The sequence below is a fragment of the Podarcis pityusensis genome, assembly GCF_964106645.2.
Source record: "Podarcis pityusensis genome assembly, chromosome: W".
Classification (NCBI taxonomy): domain Eukaryota; kingdom Metazoa; phylum Chordata; class Lepidosauria; order Squamata; family Lacertidae; genus Podarcis; species Podarcis pityusensis.
Window position 1 is genome coordinate 26,893,750 of NC_138045.1, and position 19,754 is coordinate 26,913,503.

General features: G+C 43.0%; 1 pseudogene across 1 annotated transcript in view; it reads left to right on the plus strand.

Moving 5' to 3' along the window:
- Positions 1-3,690: 3,690 nt before the first annotated feature.
- The window catches only part of LOC308467648 (transcription initiation factor TFIID subunit 7-like), a 36,941-nt pseudogene continuing 20,877 nt past the window's right edge, over positions 3,691-19,754 (plus strand). The window contains exons 1-6 of the transcript XR_013991570.1: positions 3,691-3,785; positions 10,791-10,869; positions 15,224-15,357; positions 15,949-16,096; positions 16,397-16,455; positions 17,212-17,283. The product of XR_013991570.1 is annotated as a transcription initiation factor TFIID subunit 7-like (transcript). The remainder of the gene's footprint in view (positions 3,786-10,790; positions 10,870-15,223; positions 15,358-15,948; positions 16,097-16,396; positions 16,456-17,211; positions 17,284-19,754) is intronic.

Here is a 19,754-nt window from a genome sequence, read left to right on the forward strand (position 1 = left end):
GTGGCAGTACAGGATTCCTTTTGGTGTACCCACCTCCCTGCCAAGGATTCCCTGCCCGAGCTGTTTCAGGTCGTGGCGGATGTTCTCCTGGAGACACCTAGTTTGGTTGTCCATGGGGATTTTAACATCCATGCCAACACGACCTTACAAGGGGCTGCTCGGGACTTCGTGGAAAGCATGGCCTCCATGGGGCTGTCCCTGAATATGTTTGGCCCAACTCATAGTCACGGACATGCCTTAGACCTGGTGTTCACCTCTAGTGACGTGGGTGATCTGACACTAAGTAAAAGTGAAACAAAAGAAGTGCCATGGTCAGATCACTTCCTGGTGCAACTGGACTTCTCTGTGACCCTTCTCCTCTGCAGGGAGGTGGGACCAATTCGGATCGTCCGCCCCTGCCACTTAATGGATCCAAATGGTTTCCAGAGAGTGGTAGGAGATGCTTTATCCCATGTTGATGGCCTTTCAGCTGATTCCCTGGTGGCCTGCTGGAATGCGGAGTTAACCAGGGCTATCGACTGTCTGGCTCCGATGCGCCTTCTCCGATTGCATGGAGCCCGGACAGCCCCGTGGTTTTCCATGGATCTGAGGGCAATGAAACAATCGTTGAGACGGCTAGAGCGCCGGTGGCAGATGACCCATTCTGAAGCTGACCGGACACGGGTTAGAGCTCAATGTCGAGCCTACCAAGTGGCAGTAGCGACGGCGAAGAAGACTTTCTTCACCGCCTTTATTGCATCTGCAAAAAATAGTAACAGGAGACTCTTTCAGGTGGTTCGCAATTTAACGGAACCACCTTTACCACCGGGGTCTTGTATAGACCCCAAGATTTCCTGCAATGATTTTGCAAATTTTTTTGCAGATAAATTGGGAAGGAGGTAGACACCACAGTGGGAGCAGGGTTGGGGCGGGAGAGTGCTAGAGCCCTGTCTGGTCAAGTTGCATGGAATCAATTTCAATCCGTTACCCCCAAGGATGTGGACAGGCACTGGATCTCAGTGTCTAGGCTGAACGATGGGGGTGGAGACGCTCCTTCAGGTATACAGGACCGAGGCCATTTAGGGCTTTAAAGGTCAGCACCAACAGTTTGAATTGTGCTCGGAAACATACTGGGAGCCAATGCAGATCTCTCAGGACCGGTGTTATGTGGTCCCGGCGGCCACTCCCAGTCACCAGTCTAGCTGCCACATTCTGGATTAATTGCAGTTTCCGAGTCACCTTCAAATGTAGCCCCACGTAGAGCGCATTGCAGTAGTCCAAGCGGGAGATAACTAGAGCATGCACCACTCTGGCGAGACAATCTGCGGGCAGGTAGGGTCTTAGCCTGCGTACCAGGTGGAGCTGGTAGACAGCTGCCCTGGACACAGAATTAACCTGCGCCTCCATGGACAGCTGTAAGTCCAAAATGACTCCCAGGCAGCGCACCTGGTCCTTCAGGGGCACAGTTACCCCATTCAGGACCAGGGGGTCCCCCCCTACCCGCCCACATGAAAGGTTGTAGCAGTTCCACAGAATCCTTTCACAGAGTCTAAGACAAGGATTTCCGGAATATTGGCCTTGTTTCGCCGTCCTGGGCTTCATCAGTAGTTAAAGCTCATATGTGATATTACAGGACAGTGGATCTTATAGCATAGTAGTAGCTGCAGCCGTAAGATTCACTGTCCTGTAATATCACATATGAGTTTTTGGTGAAACAAGGCCAGTATTCCGGAAATCCTTGTCTTAGACTCTGTGAAAGGATTCTGTGGAACTGCTACATACAACCTTTCATGTGGATTGTTTGGACCTTATGAACAGACAGGTGGAATAGACACTAGTACACAGATGGACCTTATGCATGAACTGACTAGAGAATGATCTGATCCACTGGGTTCATTCATGCTTTGTTCATTTGCTGAACTTTATGAGTTACTTCCGTTGAAATGTATGATTTGATACATGAGTAGTATACCTTATTTATCTAAGAACACAGCCGGTTACGTCTCTGTGGCAAGTGTGGCAAACATAGTGCCATCCAGATATTTTAAGATAACAATTCCCATCACCCTTGCCCATTATCATGCTGTCTGGGAATTTGAAGTCCATAACAACTGGATGACACCACATTCAATTCTAATCCAACCTAGATAGATGCCAATGGTCAGGGATGCTGGGAGTTGTAGTCTTCAATACCTGGAAAGAACCATGTTGGGCTACCCTTGCTATAGGTAAACAAATTATTGCCTGCAGATTAGTTGATCCTCAGCTATATAGAGAGAGGTTATGTGGGATGGGGAAGAGTTCAAGGGAATTATTATTGTTGTTGTTGTTGTTATTGTTATTATAGAATCTCATTCATGGGGACAGAGAAACAGCAATGTGATGTATTTAATCTCACTTTAGTAGCAGGCATTGTTTGATCTACAGACATTTTTCTTTTCTTTTTTAACTGTTTTTTCTGCATTTTTGTTTAGTTTTTTTGAACGGTACAAGTTTTTATAAACGTTTGCGTGAAGGAAGCATAGGATAGATGGCATCTACAAGTAATGCATTTGTTTCTTTTATGATACTCTGGTATTGACTCTGTAGTTCTTTCTAGAAGAAGGATCTAAATGCAAATATTACTCCTGCCTTTCTGAAATTATCCGAAAGAGAACTGGAGTGTGATTAGGGGAATGGAGGGGGTGGACTGGACCAAAAAAGTTGATGAGTTGCTGTTTGAGACAGTGAAATCTGTAGCCTTTTACACATGTGGCATCCATTGCCAACTTTATATAAGGTTTTACTGTCATTAGTTCAGTGGCAGGGAATCTCCACTTTTACTTGCCACCCAGTGCTTCATAAATGGTAGGAGCTCAACTCCAACGGCTGCATTCTCCTCATGCTTCAAACAGTAATCTTATACTGTACTGTATGATTCCTGCATTCCTTTGATCTTGTGTGTATTGTCTGTGATCAAATCTGATTTTCTACACTGCTGATCACACCTTATTGAAAGAGCTAAGAATGACTTTTCCAGAGTATGGGGTGGGGAAGAAGAGGGAGGCTTTTGCTATCTTGATTCTGCTCTTTATCTCAAAGCTGTTGAGTTTTGCCCTGCGTATGACTGAAACTGCGACTCAGAGTAAGTTGTGGAGAAAGCAGACCGTAGTGGCTATGTGGGCAAACCCTTCTGCTTTTACCATCTTGCCTTTTATTTCTTAAGCTGCCAGTTGCATCTGTGGCTTTATTGTCCAGAATATGCTTTTCATGTGTGGTGCAAGTTCTCTAGTTCCTACAAATAAGGTGCTTCTGAGATGAATGCATTTGGGTGTACTGCTAAAAGGTAAAGGTAAAGGTACTCCTGCCCGTACGAGCGAGTCGTGTCCGACTCTGGGGTTGTGTGCCCATCTCACTTAAGAGGCTGGGGGCCAGCGCTGTCCGAAGACACTTCCGGGTCACGTGGCCAGCGTGACAAGCTGCATCTGGTGAGCCAGCGCAGCACGCGGAAACGCCGTTTACCTTCCCGCTAGTAAGCGGTCCCTATTTATCAACTTGCACCCGGGGGTGCTTTCGAACTGCTAGGTTGGCAGGCGCTGGGACCAAACGACGGGAGCGCACCCCGCTGCGGGGGTGTACTGCTACTTTGCGGCTATTAGCAACACAGCAGGTTGGATAACAAAGGTTGAGAGAAGCTACTGTTAGGCCAACAGGTAACCATGTTTTCTCTTCTCTTGTTCCCTGAAACACAAGAACAAAAGATGAGCAAGAACAAAGATGATGCTCCCCATAAATTGGAGAGCCAGTTTATACTGAGACTGCCTCCGGTAAGAGACCCTTTGCAACAAATAGCTTCAAAGTGCCCTGTGTTTGCTTCCTGATTCTATTGCTGGAGGCATGAATATGGGTTGGTACAGTGGGACCTTTCCGTACACCCTTGTTCAGCCCACGTCTTCAGCGCCTGCATGGGCTGGGTGTCAGAAGCACCTTCTCCGACCTTCCGATCACAGGAACGTAAGAACAGCAACACAGCATTCCTGAGGAATAGGTCCTGGTGCAGTGGACTCACATTTGCTCATGCGAGCACCTGAAATGCAGCAGAGTAACAGAAGCAAAGCTGTGGAGGTGTTTTTTTTTTACAATTATAACAAAAACAACATAACAAAAAGAAGAAACAACAACAGAAAAACATACAAAGCAAAAAAAAAACCCACCACAACAATAAAAAACATAATCTTTATCCCATATCCCTTAAAACCCACATTTTATTTACATTGTTAATTGACTTCCTCAATTCCCTCCCTTCTGAATTTCCTTGTATCTGCATGTAACAGCTTTCCAATATCATTCTTAAACAAAAATATTCCAGCTCTTATCTAATTTATTCACTTTTCTTACTGTTCTGAATCCCATTTATTTAATTAAATCCTAATTTAATCCTAGGCCTATTTGGTACTTTCAAGTGATTTCTAGTTTTTTATATTACAATATTTATTCAAATAGTCCTTAAATTTCTTCCAATCTTCTTGATATTCCTCTTCTTTCTGGTCACGGATTCTTTCAGTCAGGTCGGCTAGCTCCAAAAAATCCAACATCTTCATCTGCCATTCTTCCACCGTTGGAATTTCTTGAGACTTCCAGTTTTTTGCTAACAGCAGTCTTTTTTTGGGCAATTCAGTCTTTTTTGGGCAATTCCATTCCTATTATTCCAAGTAGAAAGGCCTCTGGTTTCTTAATGAATGCATTTTTCAACATTTTTTTCATTTCATTATATATTTTTTCCCAGAAGTCTTTCAGCTTGGGACATGTCCACCACATATGAAAAAACATACCTTCTTTCTCTCTACATTTCCAGCATATATTATCATTCATGTGGTAGATCTTTGCCAATTTTACTGGGGTTAAATACCATCTATACATCATTTTCACGATGTTTTCTTTTAATACCGTACATGCAATAAATTTAATCCCTTTCTTCCATAACCTTTCCCAATCTTCGTACATTATATTATGTCCAACATCTCTTGCACACTCAGTCATCACCAATTTAACTTGTTCATCCTTTGTATGCCACTCCAACAACAAATTATACATTTTAGACATATTCTTAACTTTGGTATCTAACAACTCCGTTTCCAATTTGTTTATTTTTCTGTTGCAAAACCATTTCTCCTATCAAGCTTATATAATTCATTAATTTGGTAATATTGTAACCAGTTCACTTTGTCTTTAATTTGTTCACATGGTTTTAATTTAAAACCTTCCTGTTCTTCCTTCAATAAATCCAAATTCCTCAACCATTTATTTTCCATGTTTAACATTTCTTGGGTCTTTGCTTCCATTGGCGATATCCACATGGGTGTTTTCCTTACTAAGAGATCTTTATACCTAATCCATACATTATACAACGCCTTTCTAATTATATGATTCTTAAAACCTCTATGGGCCTTTATCTTGTCATACCATAAGTATGCATGCCATCCGAATAGATTGTCAAATCCCTTCAAATCTAACATATCCACATTGTCTAATTGAATCCAGTCCTTAATCCAGCAGAAGGCAGCAGGTTCAAAATATATCTTCAAGTCTGGCAGGGAAAATCCCCCTCTTTCTTTTACATCTGTAAGTAGTTTCTATATGATTCTGGGTTTTTTCCCCTGCCAGATAAATTTCGACAATGCTTTCTGCCATTCTTTAAAACAATTAATGTTATCAATTGGTAGAGCTTGAAATAAAAATAACATTTTAGGCAATACATTCATCTTAACCACCGATATTCGGCCCATCAGCGATAGTTTTAAATTTGACCATCTCTCTAGATCTCTCTTAATTTCATTGCATAATTTTTCATAATTGTCTTTATATAAATTCAGATTTTTCACCAATAAATTCACACCCAAATATTTAACTTTTTTTCACAAAAACAAGACCTGTCTTTTCTTGAAGAATTTTTCTTTCCCCATTCTCTAATTTTTTTTCTAAAACTTTGGTTTTGCTCTTATTTAATTTAAATCCTGCTACCTGCCCGAACTCCTGAATCAACTCCAGTGCTTTTATTGCACTGGTTTCTGGATCCTGTAAAGTTAAAACCAAATTATCAGCAAAGGCTTTTAATTAGTATTGTTTGGATCCTACTGTAATACCTTTGACCTCCTCCTCTTTCCTCAACATATTTGGCAAGATCTCCAGAAACAAAATAAATTGAGGCGTTCTCATAGTAAAGGAAGGATTGAACTCTGATTAATAAGAATACACACAGAGGCTTGAACCAGCAAGACTCTGGGAAGGGTGCGTATAATAATCTGTCTCTCCACCCCCTGGCCCAAGTCGTTTTATTCACAAAAGACCTTTTTACAAAGTGTTCTAAGAACCAATCAGATTTCTTCTGAGCATTTCAACAACCCCCACGTGGGGACAAAGTTAAACTACAAACACTAGTTAAGCACGCATACTTTTGGGGTAAATGAATGAAAACTACAAAGGAGTGCATTTCATAAACAATCAATACACATGATAAGAAGGATGGCCAGGAAGATAGCGATCATTATCACCTTTATGTGAGACCTGTTTCCTGGCCCTAAGATTAATATCCTAAGATTAACATATCAGAAAAGCTACAGCAAAGAAACTGCCCACTGTCTTTGATGACCCAGGACGCCTGCCTGTCTAAGTGTGTACGTGACTTGTGAAGAAAGAGAAATGGAACAGGGATGCAGAGGTGTGGATTGATCAAGAATCATATCAAAATAGTTTAAACCCAGTCAACGCAATGCTTTCATTGCTGACACAGATGGTTTACTCTATATTTGTTGTAATTCTTCATAGCAATCCCACCTGATCACTACAATAAATAGCAGAGGGGAAAGTGGGCACCCTTGTCTGGTTCCTTTCTCAATTCTAATTTCCTCTGAGACCACATTATTAAGTATAATTTTTGCTTTTTGTTCAAAATAGATCGCATTAATAGCATTTAGAAATTCCTGTCCAACCTCAATTCTTTCTAAATTTTTTTTTGTTGTAAAAAACCAAGAAAAGTTGTCAAAGGCCTTCTCAGCATCAATAAACATTAACATTGCTTTACAATTTCTTTTCACTTCCAACCTTTCTAATACAACAATTATATTCCTAATGTTATCTTTCATATGTCTCCCCGGCAGAAAACCTGCCTGGTCCTTGTCGATACAATCTGATAAAACCTTTTTCAATCTGTTGGCCAAAATATTTGCAAAAATGTTATAATCCACATTAAGTAATGAGATCGGTCTATAGTTTTTCACATCGGATCTATCTTGATCTGGTTTTGGAATCAGGGTTATAAATGCATCTTTCTAGGTTTCGGGTGCTTTGTCCCCTCTTAAAATCTTACTGCATACATCCGCCAATGGCTGAATTAACCAATCTTTCAAAGTTTTGTAGTATTTTGCAGAAAGACCATCTGGTCCTGGGGCTTTGCCAAGCTGCATCTGGTTTATTGCTGTCTCCACCTCTTGTCCTGTAATCACAGCATTAAGTAGGATCCTTTTACCCTTGGGAATTTTTTGCATTTCATTTACTTTGATAAATTGCTCAATTTTTTCTTTATCTTCTTTACCTTTTTTATACAGCAGTTTATAGTATTTCTGAAAACAGATTTTCCTTCTGATACAATATTTGTAATGGTACTTTGTTTCTGTCTCTGTTTTAATTGCCAAGCAAGCAATTTTCCACATTTATTTGCAGATTCAAAATTTCTCTGTTTCATCATTTTTATTTTCCATTCTATTTCCTGGTTAATAATTTGAGAAAATTGGATCTGCAAAACTTTTAATTTCTTTTTGAATCTGCTGGCTCTTAGGATTTGATCTTAGACTCTTCTCTTTGTCTTTTAATTGAGACAGAATATTTTCTTTTTTCTCATTCTGTATCTTTTTCTTAATCAAATTTTGTTGTATGAGGAATCCTCTCATTACAGCCTTACTTGCATCCCAAATGACTCTTGTTTCCACCTCTGAATTCATATTTATTTCAAAATAATCTTTTAGAGTCTTTTGAGCCTTACTAATCAACTGCTCATTCCTCAACAGCTCATCATTCATTCTTGATCTGAAGGATCCCTGCAGAGATAATTTCTCTCCAAAAACACTGCATTGTGATCTGAGCAAGTCTTTGGGCAAATTTCAATTTTAGTTACCCTGGCAGCCAAGTCTCTGGATATCCATAAATAATCGTTTCTCAAAAATGGTTGGTTTGCATTTGGAAAAAAAGTAAAGTCTGTTTCTATTGGATTTCGTAGTCTCCATATGTCTGACAGATCATATTTATCTGCCATATCAAAGAAAGTCTTTGGTAATCTGCCAGCATTCTGAAATTTCTGTCTCTGTGTTTTATCCATAAATGTTGATGCTACTCCATTCAGATCTCCCATCAGAATCAATTTATAATCCAAATATTCCAAAAGTTCTTGAAAAATTCTGCTTTGCCATCATTTGGTGCATAAATTCTCCCCTCCTCGTCCTTAAATAACTTTTTGGGGTTCCATTTTTCTTTCACATAAAAAAACCACTCCTCTTTTTTTGACTTTATCTGATGAAATAAATTCCTGTCCAAGTTTCTTATTTTGAAGGATCTTTCTATGAAGTCTAATGACATGTGTTTCTTGTAGACAAATTATATCCAAATTCTGTTTTGCCAAAACATGGTAAACTTGGTTTCTTTTTCTGTGTGAGTTCAAACCATTTACATTCCAAGAGTAAATTTTTAAAGCGATCTTAACTTTTTAGGGAGCCCCTGCCCCCAATGAATGGGAGCTTTCCAATCCAAGTTCCTTTGCGTTATTCTCCAAAAATCTCTTTTTTTCTCCGACAGTCTTAATTCTTTGCTTTCTCCCTAGAAATTTGAAAGAGAGACCTTCCGGGAACTCCCACCTAAAGAAGATGTTCTTCCTTCTTAGAGCACTGGCTAAATCTGTGTAATTATTTCTCAGGGCCAAAAAATGCTTCGGGATCTCCTTAAACGGGACAATCAATTTGTCCTCAATCTTAAGACTTTTTTTATAATGGTGGCCTAAAATAATATTTCTTTGCTCTTTAGTCTTAAAGACTACCATACAATCATGTGTAATTTTAGAATTTTTTTTGGTCCAAATCTATACGCCTTTTCAATCCAAGAATTTAATTCCTCTTTCTGGAGATCCCAACAAGCTGAAAATTCATCATTTAGCCAGTCCTTCAAATTATCCTGCTCTTTCTGTGGTACCCCTCTCAATCTCAAATGATTTTCTCTCTCTTTCATCTGTAAAAACTCAATTGAATTAGTCTTTTTTCAGTTCCTGTATGCTCTGTTGATTACCTCTTACTTCAGTTTTAATCTCAAGTAACAGTTGCATCACAGACTCTTCAAAAGTTTGAGCTTTAGAGCCCCTCCTTAGCTTTGTTTTGTCGAGCTTTTCTCCCTTCTCTCCCCCATCCATAGCTTTTTTATCCAAGGTCAGTCTCAGTCACAGTCACAAAGGGGAGATGAGGAGGAAGGCAGATTTCCTCCACAAGCCTCAGTTTAAAGTTCAGCAGTGTCTCCTTTCACTAATTTCCTTTTTACCCCTTTAACTCCTCAAATGGAGCTCCCAAATGGATACTGTCTCACTTAGAATTTATATTTGGCGGTAGAGATACTGTTAATAGTATTTTAACAGCTCAGGCAGCTGCAGTTGCTTTGTTTTTCCCCAAAGAGGAAAACGAAAGTTGAAAGTATCCTGTACCTTTGTGACGTCACAATGGAGTCTAGCCTTCCCCACCGGGTGGTCCGCTTCCGAAAAGAAAAGGTCAATTATTTCCAGTCTATTTTCTGCAGGGATTAATTAAATAGAAAATCCCCCCCTTCCCCCTGCTAGAAGGGGGTTCTAAAAAATGAACTTGAAAGTCTTTTAAAAGTCATATTTTAGTTCGCGGCTTTGGCAGAGGTAGCTGTTTTCTCCATTGCTTCAGCGGAAAGGGACCGACCTCCGTTTTTAAGTCCCTTCCCTTACAAATTAAATGTCCCAATTGTATCCTTTTTACTCACGATTTTCCAATTAAATTTTGGAGGAATTGGCCGCTCACGATCGCCAAACTCGGAGCTTCGTGCAGTGAAGAAAGCGAGACTATTCCCAAGTCTCCATCCCCGCTCGCTCTTGGAGCTCTATTTAAGAGCCTACTGGGGAGTGGGGGAGTCATTCCGGGCACCCTCAGGAACACCAGGTCCTCAGAATGCTCAATCTGAGGGTTTTTTTGGGTTACCGCGACACTCTAGTGGTTCCCCAGCCTTCAGTGCACTGGGGCTCTTTCAGACGAAAGGGCTCTCGTCCGCCATACCGGGTGACCAACCAGAAGTCTCAAAGCTGTGGAGGTTTTGTTGCATACCTAATTTATTTCTTTCCCCCCCTAATTAAACAAATAAAAGGACATAACAAACATGTACAAGAGAAACAGCTCTCTCATACTGTCATCTTGTCTCTAGGCAGATCAAAGAAAAAGACACACAGTAATAGGGACGGAAGTCTGGAAGAGTAGCTTCCGCCCCCTCCTTTCTCTCAGACAGAAAGTAAAACAAACATGATCTGGTGATCCTTGTAATGGAAGGGATGAAAATGCTGACAGTACCTCTACTTACGGACCCGATCCGTTTCGGGGTGCCATTTGCACCCCAAAAATTCCGTAAGTAGAACACCGCTTCTGTGTCTGCGTTTGACGTGATAGAGCACGAAGCGGCAAACCGGAAAGTAAACACGTCCGGGTTTGCCGCATTCGTAACCTGAAAAAACGCAATGTGAAGCAAACACAACTTGAGGTATGACTCTATTGTAAACTCTGCCTTTTCAGGAACATGCTTCTACTGTGCGGAGGGCAGTCCAGTCTGGAGGTATCAGCTTGAAGGACAGGCTCACCATAGAATTGCATGGTAAGAGGACCAGGTCAATGAGTTCTTATTTCTTGGGAGTTGTATCCAGTGCTAGTCCTGCTCAGAGTAGACCCGCTGAAATGAATGGACATGGCTAAGTTAGGCCCATTAATTTCAGTGAGTCTGGTCTGAGTAAAAGTTAATCGGCTAGAACACTTGACTTTTGTTGTTACACATTTATTACCTTAAGCTATTCATCAGGTCCTATAGTTCAGAACACCCAATCATTAGGAAGCTATTGGGTGGGGCTACTTGAAATTGCTGGGGAGGGAGAGGGATTGTTCTGTCACTGATGCCTCCACACTCTCTAAAAGCTGTGGAAAAGTTGAATTAAACTGCCCGGCGCACCTTTTTAGTATAATTAGGTCTTCACCGTCCCTTGAGGGACAGCCAAATTTAAATAACAATTTGACACATAGCTGTGAGGCATTTGCGAGCTTTTTTGCAGAGAAGGTCCTGTTGCTGCGCCGTGACCTCCCTGCCAATTTGGATACAATAACGGAACTGGAGGCCCCTCAACTGTCCTCGGGTCCAGTATTGGCCACTTTGACCAGATATCCCCAGCCGATGTGGACAGACTCCTCCAAGCTGGAAAGCCCACCACCTGTCCTCTTGACCCGTGCCCATCCTGGCTGATGAGAGTGTGTCCAGACAAGGTGCAGGGCCCCCTAGGGGATATCATCAATTTGTCCCTTGGCACCAGGACATTCCCAGGGGAATTGATGGAGGCAGTGATGTGCCCGCTGTTAAAGAAAACATCATTAGATCCTTTAGATCTATCCAATTACAGTGGTGCCCCGCAAGACAAATGCCTCGCAAGACGAAAAACTCGCTAGACGAAAGGGTTTTTCGTTTTTTGAGGTGCTTCGCAAGACGAATTTCCCTATGGGCTTGCTTCGCAAGACGAAAACGTCTTGCAAGTTTGTTTCCTTTTTCGTAAAACCGTTAATACCCAGGGTGCATTGCTTGAAGAGGTGCAGTTGCGACTTGACTTCGAGGAGCAACTCATAGCATGCGGTGTGGTAGCCTTTTTTGAGGTTTTTGAAGACTTTGGTGATTTTTGAAGCTTTTCCACAACTTCTTTTGCAGCCATTTGGTAAGTTAAACTTTTAAAACTTTTTTGGGGGTTTTTGGATTTTGGGTTGGGGTGTTTGGAATTCAAGGACTTGTTGTTGGGGAGGGGTTTGCAAGAATCTGGAAGCTTGTGTGTTTTTTTTCTGCATTTTTATGATTTTCTGTGACCATTGGGCCACTCTGCTGTTTTTTTAAAAAAAATTCTGGATTTGAATTTCTGTGTGTTGGGTGGCTGTACACTTTGTTGATTTTTAAATGTTTTTCTGTCATGTTTAGAAACTTAATTTATTGTTCCTTCAATTTTTGAAATGCTCTTTACAGTATGTGTGACTTTAAAGAGCTTAATAAACTTAATAAACTCTTGTTGTACCAAATTTGGCTTTGTTTGGACTTTTTTTGACCATAGGAACGCATTAATTGAATTTCAATGCATTCCTATGGGATTTCGTGCTTCGCAAGACGAAAAATTCGCTAGACGAAAAAACTCGCGGAACGAATTAATTTCGTCTTGCGAGGCACCACTGTACCGCCCGGTTTCGAATCTTCCGTTCCTGGGTAAGGTGATTGAGAGAGCAGTTGCTGAACAGCTTGGTGGGTTTCTGGATGAAACATCGGCTTTGGATCCATTCCAATATGGCTTCTGCTCTGGTCATGGGACTGAGATGGCTCTGGTCGCCCTAACAGATGATCTCCGCAGGCAGCTGGATTGAGGTGGGTCGGGGCTGCTGATTCTTTTAGACCTGTCAGCAGCCTTCGACATGGTCAATCACAAACGTCTGGACCACTGCCTCGCCGACGTGGTGATCCAGGGCACAGTTCTTCAATGGCTGCGCTCGTTTCTCTCTGGTCGGGGACAGAGGGTGGCACTTGGGGGGGGGGCTGTTATCACACCACTCCTTGGTGTGTGGAGTGCCGCAGGGTGTGATACTCTCCCCAATGCTTTTTAACATCTTTATGCGCCCCCTCGCCCAGCTTGTCCGGAGTTTTGGGTTGGGCTGCCATCAGTATGCTGATGACACCCAACTCTATCTGTTGATGGACGGCCATCCTGACTTGGCCCCAGACACACTGATCAGATGTTTGGAAGCTGTGGCTGGATGGTTACGTGGGAGCCGGTTGAAGTTAAATCCTTTGAAGACACAGGTCCTTTGGCTGAGTCAGGACGATATGGGATTGGGAGGGGGCAACTCCCATCTCTTGCGGGGGTGCAATTAGTGCCAGCACCGTCCATTAAGAGTTTGGGTGTAATATTCGACACCTCCCTTTCCATGGAGGCGCAGATTGCAGCTATAACAAAGGCGGCATTTTTTCATCTCTGCCAAGCAAAGCAGTTAGCTCCTTACCTCTGTTGCCCTGACCTAGCCACTGTGATTCACGCGACGGTCACCTCCAGACTTGATTATTGTAACTCACTCTATGTGGGGCTGCCCTTGAAGCTGACCCAGAAACTCCAGCGGGTGCAGAATGCCGCAGCGAGACTCCTTATGGGGTCCTCGTCTTGGGATCACATTCACCTGGTGCTATACCAGCTGCACTGGCTCCCGGTGGAGTGCAGGATCAGGTTTAAGGTCCTGGTTTTAACCTTTAAAGCGCTATACGGCCTAGGACCCTCGTACCTACGGGACCGCCTCTCCTGGTATGTCCCACGGAGGACCTTACGGTCTTCAAATAAAAGCATCTTGAAGATCCCGGGCCACAGAGAGGTTAGGCTGGCCTCAACCAGAGCCAGGGCTTTTTCAGCCGTGGCCCCGATCTGGTGGAACGCTCTGTCACAAGAGACTAGGGCCCTCCAGGACTTGACATCTTTCTGCAGGGCCTGCAAGACAGATCTGTTCCACCAGGCCTTTGGCCAAGGCACAGTCTGACCCCCTCCTTCGGTTATCCTTATAGATCTCTAGCCCAATGGTTGCTATTAATTTGACTCTGAATTGATTTTAGAATGAATTGATTTTAGAATGTATTTCAATTAATTGATTGTGATTTTATGTAAACTGTTATTTTTACTGTTGTTAGCCGCTCTGAGCCCGGCTTCGGCTGGGGAGGGTGGGATATAAATAAAATTTTATTATTATTATTTTCTGTAAATGGGGGTAGTACAACTGGTCTTTTCTCCTATCTATACATCAGGAAGATAATATATCTAATACATGTTCCCACCTGTAATGTTGGTTTCCACATGCATGAATATCACATGATTTGATTAGCTGTTCAGTAGGTGACTTTTGTGTTTGAGGTTACATGAGCATTATTTTAATGATAGCACATTCACATTTGCAAGTTATCACTGAATGTTGCAGTAATCAAAGTTCTGCACAGTAAGCCAGTATTATTTTTTGTTATAAAGGAAAACATAATTGAGATGTACAGGTGTCCTCCAACTTATGTGTGATCGACTCATGCATGACCAGGAAATAATTAAATAATTCAAGCCAAACCCAGAAATGGCAGGAGGGAGCTGGCTCACGAGGAGACCCTCTATGGAGCCTGAAGACGATGCCAGTGAGGGCAGAGGAAGCACCGAAGAGACCGGAAGCACAATGGGGCTTTGTTATGGCTGCTCAGCCTCCTTGTCTAACAGCCGACATGCGGGGTAGCACAGGAGCAGCAGCCTCTTTCCTATGCAGCCTCCAGCTGACCCCAGAATGTCAATTCTAGTTGTGCATATTTTTTGATACAGTATTTTTGGTATGAGAGGGAGTTTAGAGGGTGTTCCACACTTTATACGATTTCACTTATGTGTGGGCCTGGAAGCAACCCCCTTGTTAGTGTGAGGATGCCTGTATAAAATGATGCGGACACAGAGAAGTTTTTCTCACTCTGTCATAGAATTTGGCATCCAGTGGAGCCAAATGTTGAGAGGGCAGACAAAACGAACAACTTCTTCACATGATTTATAGTTAATAGTTTATAGTTACTGTGTAATTTGCTACCCCAAGATGTAGTGATGGCCACCAGCTAGGATGACTTTAAAAGGGAATTGGACAAATTCATGGCTACTGGTGGCTGTTAGTTCTGATGGCTACATTGCCTCCGATATCAGAAGCAGTATGCCTCTGAATACAGTTGATGAGGAACACAAGCAGGAGGTTATTGCACTCATGTCCTCTGGGCGACCATTGAGGCACATAGGAAACTGGGCTAGATATGCCTTTGGTCTGATCCAGCAGGGCTCTTATGAAGTAGCACACATGCATACATGTTAAACATGCCAGAACTGTGCTCTCAATTGCTAATAAGATACCATGAATCTTCAAGTGCAACCCTACTTTCCTCTCTGCAGCAGATGGCTGCCATGGGATAGTGCGAGTAGACCGGGTCCCATTAGCCGCCAGGCTGGTGGACTTGCCTTGTATCACAGAGAGTTTAAAAACCATTGATAAGAAGATTTTCTATAAGACAGCAGATATTTGCCAAGTAAGTATTGTCTCATGGTCTGGATATCAGACTTTCTCTGTCCCCCCTGTGTCTTGTACACAGTCTCAATTTTGCCCCCACTCTCATTTCCATGCTAGAAGCACTTTATGGTGTAAAACATCTACACCCAATTTTGAGTGTGAGAAATTCCTTACAGGTGGCTGTTCCCCCTAAGCAAGAAAATTGAACGGTCTTAGAGATGCTTGTGCCAAATACTGTTGGTGACAAAATGGTTGGCTGCCTCCTCTTCTCCCCAGTGCTTTCATATCCAACCAGTGCTCGCTTAAGATTTTGGTCAGCCATCAGGCACAATGATCTCGATGGAGCCCTTATCTCCATGAGTTCAAGAATTCAAATACCAAAATAATAGGAAGGTACAAATATTAAACAAAACATATACCATACTGAAACTTCAGATGGCTACATCCATAGCCATAAATAAGAATAATGTGCAAAAATGTGTGATAATAAAGTTTAATATTACCAGCATAATAGTAATATGAATGTTATTAGAGCCTTCAGGTACCCAACAGTGCGAATCCCTGACATCAACCTTGCATATAACAGTTGCCTCTCTTTGTGGGGATTCAGATGCTTGTGTGCACTGTGGATGGTGAACTATACTCTACTCAGGAAGAGCCAGCTCTGGCGACAACTAATGTTAAAACTCTTTCAAGTACCGATGTCAAAGCCAATAAGAAGAAGGAAAGAGAGAAAATGTTCCTCTGGAATCATGGCAGTGAGTAGAATAACTATATTTCATTTCACCTTCCTTACTCAACTTTGTGCCTGCTTCCCACTCTACCTCCAGAAAAGTCCCTTCCACTGATCCTCAAGGAGCTGGAGTATTGTTTGCCAATACAATACAAGATTCACCCTCACTCATCTCTTTGGTTTCTTCCAAATCTGGGAGCTGCCATTGGCTGTTCTCATCTTTGCTGCCTAGCTCACTGATCAATATCCATTTTCCCTTAGTAAGTCACAGTGCCCTTCAGCTCTCCCTTTTGCCCCATGTAATTAATTTGCTGTGATGTTCCAGTTACTCTCCCACTGAAGAATGTGAGGAAGAGGCGGTTCAGGAAGACAGCCAAGAAGAAGGTGAGTTGCATCTCCTTGTTTGGTGTTAGTTTTGAATCGTTGCTCACACATGCTGTGGCAGAAAGCCAACCACAGTGCAAACTGAAGCAGGCTAAAAGTTACACCAAATCAGATAAATGTCTGGCACGATTTCATCGCTACATTTACAAGAAAGACAACAACAGGGGGTCACCAGCACAGTTGTGTCTCCATCTAGAACTCTCAATGAATGTATATTTGACAGCTTGCCATAGTTAATTAAACCCATAAGAAGGACCTGAGCTCAATAGCCTGTTTCCATTTATGATTCCTAGCAACTGGTATTCAGAAGCAGGTATGTGTCTGATACTGGAGGTAATATATAACCTTCATGAGTAGTAGCCACAGTTTCAAAAGATGCACATTGCTTCAAACATTCTTTCTTATAGGAAAAATCCCACTATAGGTCATTCTGGTTTCTTAAAAAACAAACAAAACAAAAACAAACAAAGAGAAATCACATATCCTTGACTGACAAAATGTAATAATCCAGTCAGCAGGAACAGATTGACCAGTCTTGTGTGGTCTGTTTTGTTGTTGTTGTTTTTCAAGTGGAATTCCCATGATTCACTGATTTATGTTTTTCAGTGTATAAAATAAGGGAGCATAGGATATTTTAAGGCAGCTTCCCCCAACCCAGTGCCCTCCAGATGTTTTGAACTTGTACTTTGGGCTGAGGCACAACCAACTTGTGGGTGCGTAATATTGTTTTTCTTTCTTTCTTCCTCTCTGGCCCAGTACATTGAGTCTCCAGATGTGGAAAAGGAAGTGAAGCACCTGCTGAGCGCAGATGCTGAAGCTGTTGAAAGGGTATCCTTTCTTTCTAGTGTTTGCTTTTTATGTAGACAAGTTTGCCATCCTTGCCTGAATTCACAAGTGCTGAGTGGCACAAGTGGCAGAGGTATCCCACAATCTTGACCCCAGGAAGCATTGCGTCCTCACGTGCATTGTGTGTCTCCTCCCATCCCCCACACTCGTGACTTTCTGCATGTTGCTCTGGTTAGGCCCACTGGTGGTGGCTGTTGTTCTTTTTTGCATTTGTATCGATGCAAGTAGAATTCTGCGTATGGCAAAGACCCAGAGTGGAAGAGTCTGCTTGCATCTGACTGAATGTCAGCAGACATATCCTGGCAGCATCTTTCTTGGGATTTATGGCACATACAGCAGCTAGTCCATTAGGGCACCTTGGGCACTGCCTCGCTAACTGTCCTCAGTCTGCCCTCAGCTGGCCACACCTGCTTGCCTTGCTATTTTCATCCAGTCTGAAAAGTGGAATTGCTTGTCAGCTTCTTCTTTCTCAGTCTCTGTATTGCCCTTGTAAAACTCAGCAAGGAGGAGGGTGGGAACAGAAACAGAGTTATTGGCTCCACCTATCCTTGTCTCTGGCTGTACCTAATGTTCGTCTCCCTACCTTCTGCCCCACTAGTTCCAGTGGGTACCAGCCACCACTACATTGTACCATACCTGTTCAGGAACGCAGTGTGTACAAAAACGAACAGGTGTAGACATCAATTAATGTGCTTCAGTGGAAAGCTGGAGAGTGTTTGTTGGGATTTTGCCCACATGCAGCTTCCCACAGAGGCAATTAAGAGTTGGCCGAAGGCCAAGAAGACTGAGCAGAGGGAGTTATTTTGCCTAGAGATATGGGGCCTTGGATACGACTCTGCTATTGGTCGAGGTCTCCACATAGGCATGACCTTCCCTGTCTGGATGGTTGGTCAGTGTTGTGTTCTGAGAGTCGTTTGGAGTTTGTTCAAAGAGAGAGTTTAAGATCCGTGCCTGCATCTTGTATATAGTAACTTGTAGAGTCTGCTGTAAATAATAAACACCTCTAAGTAACCAAGTTACTGGTAGCAGCGTCTTGTTCCTGCTTCATCCTTCCTGCCTGCAACTGATTGCTTCTGGAAGTCTTTATATGCTCTGCTATATTCAACTGGGTCTGGCTAAGATCCTGCAACAGGTTAAAGTTGCGAAACACCAATAGGTTATGGGAAGCAGATCGGTTGCAGAGTGTTTCTGAAGCTGTGGACGCCTGGGTCAACAGTCTCCCAGATTCCTAACGAAGGAGTTGGTGAGGACTGGCCGGAGGTGATCAGCGGTAGAGTATTGTGTGTGTGTGTCGATGCCAGAAGCTGACCGGCAAGACCTGCGTGTCCTGGACGACTGGACGTCTGGAGCTGCTAAAGACAGACACCAGCTGGAGTGTAGAAAGCTAGTTGTTGCGGATAGCTCTCGGAACCTGTGAGTAGTTGGTTCCTGTTCCAGTTGTTGTGGAACACTGCTCAGAAGAAATGGCTTATCCGTTGGCATTGCCATTTGAACGGCTCAACAGCCACAACTATTTGCTATGGTCTCAGTGCATGCAGGCTATGTTGCAGAGAGAGTTTCTCTGGGAGTCAGTGGACAGACCACCTTGGAAGCCTGATGCTGAAGAAAGATAAAAAGACCAAAGGGCAAAAGCCACGATAGTCCTGGGACTGGATGATTTGCAGCTACCGCATGTGCGTGGGCATGATTCTGTGAGGGCAGTGTGGTTAGCGCTGCGAAATCTCCACATTTAGGAGACAGCCAGTTCAAAGCTGTCAATCCGGAATGCTCTCTACAAGTCTGAGCTAAAACCAGGAGTTACAATGCAAGACCATCTCCATGATTTGCAGTTGAAGTTTGTGGCGCTTCAAGAGAGAGGCTGTAATTTGTCTGAGGGGGAGAAAGCTTGCATAGTTTTAAGCTCTCTTCCTGATAGCTGGGACAATCTTGTTCTCACACTGGAAGCTATGCGTGAACAAGACCTGACCTTGGATTATGTTACTGGTCGACTGCTGTAGGAATGGCAGAGGCGTGACGGCAAGCAGTTGTCGGCTCCGAGTGCTTCGACAAGCGATCGGCTTGTGAGGAATGCAGGCAACATTCCAGAGGAGAAGCAGCTGAAACAACATACACGAGCAATGGTCAGTGAGGAATCTGCGTTTGCTGTACGACACTGTTACAGGTGCGGTTCTACTCGGCATCTGAGGAAGCAGTGTCCGGAGGAGGCCGTATCTGAGGGTCAAAAGCATCGGAAACAGCACAGAAAGTTTGGAAAGAAGAAGCAGACAGTGTAACTTGTGATGGCCGTGGTCGAGTGTTCTGATGAGCGGTGAAACACCTGGATCATCGATTCAGGGAGTTCCTGGCATATTGTTGTTTCAGAGGTGTTTTTTGCCAAGAAGGTTGCTACACCACGGAGCCGTTGGCTGACGGGAGGAAATCTGACGTGGAGTCGGGTGGTTCTGTTTTTGTCT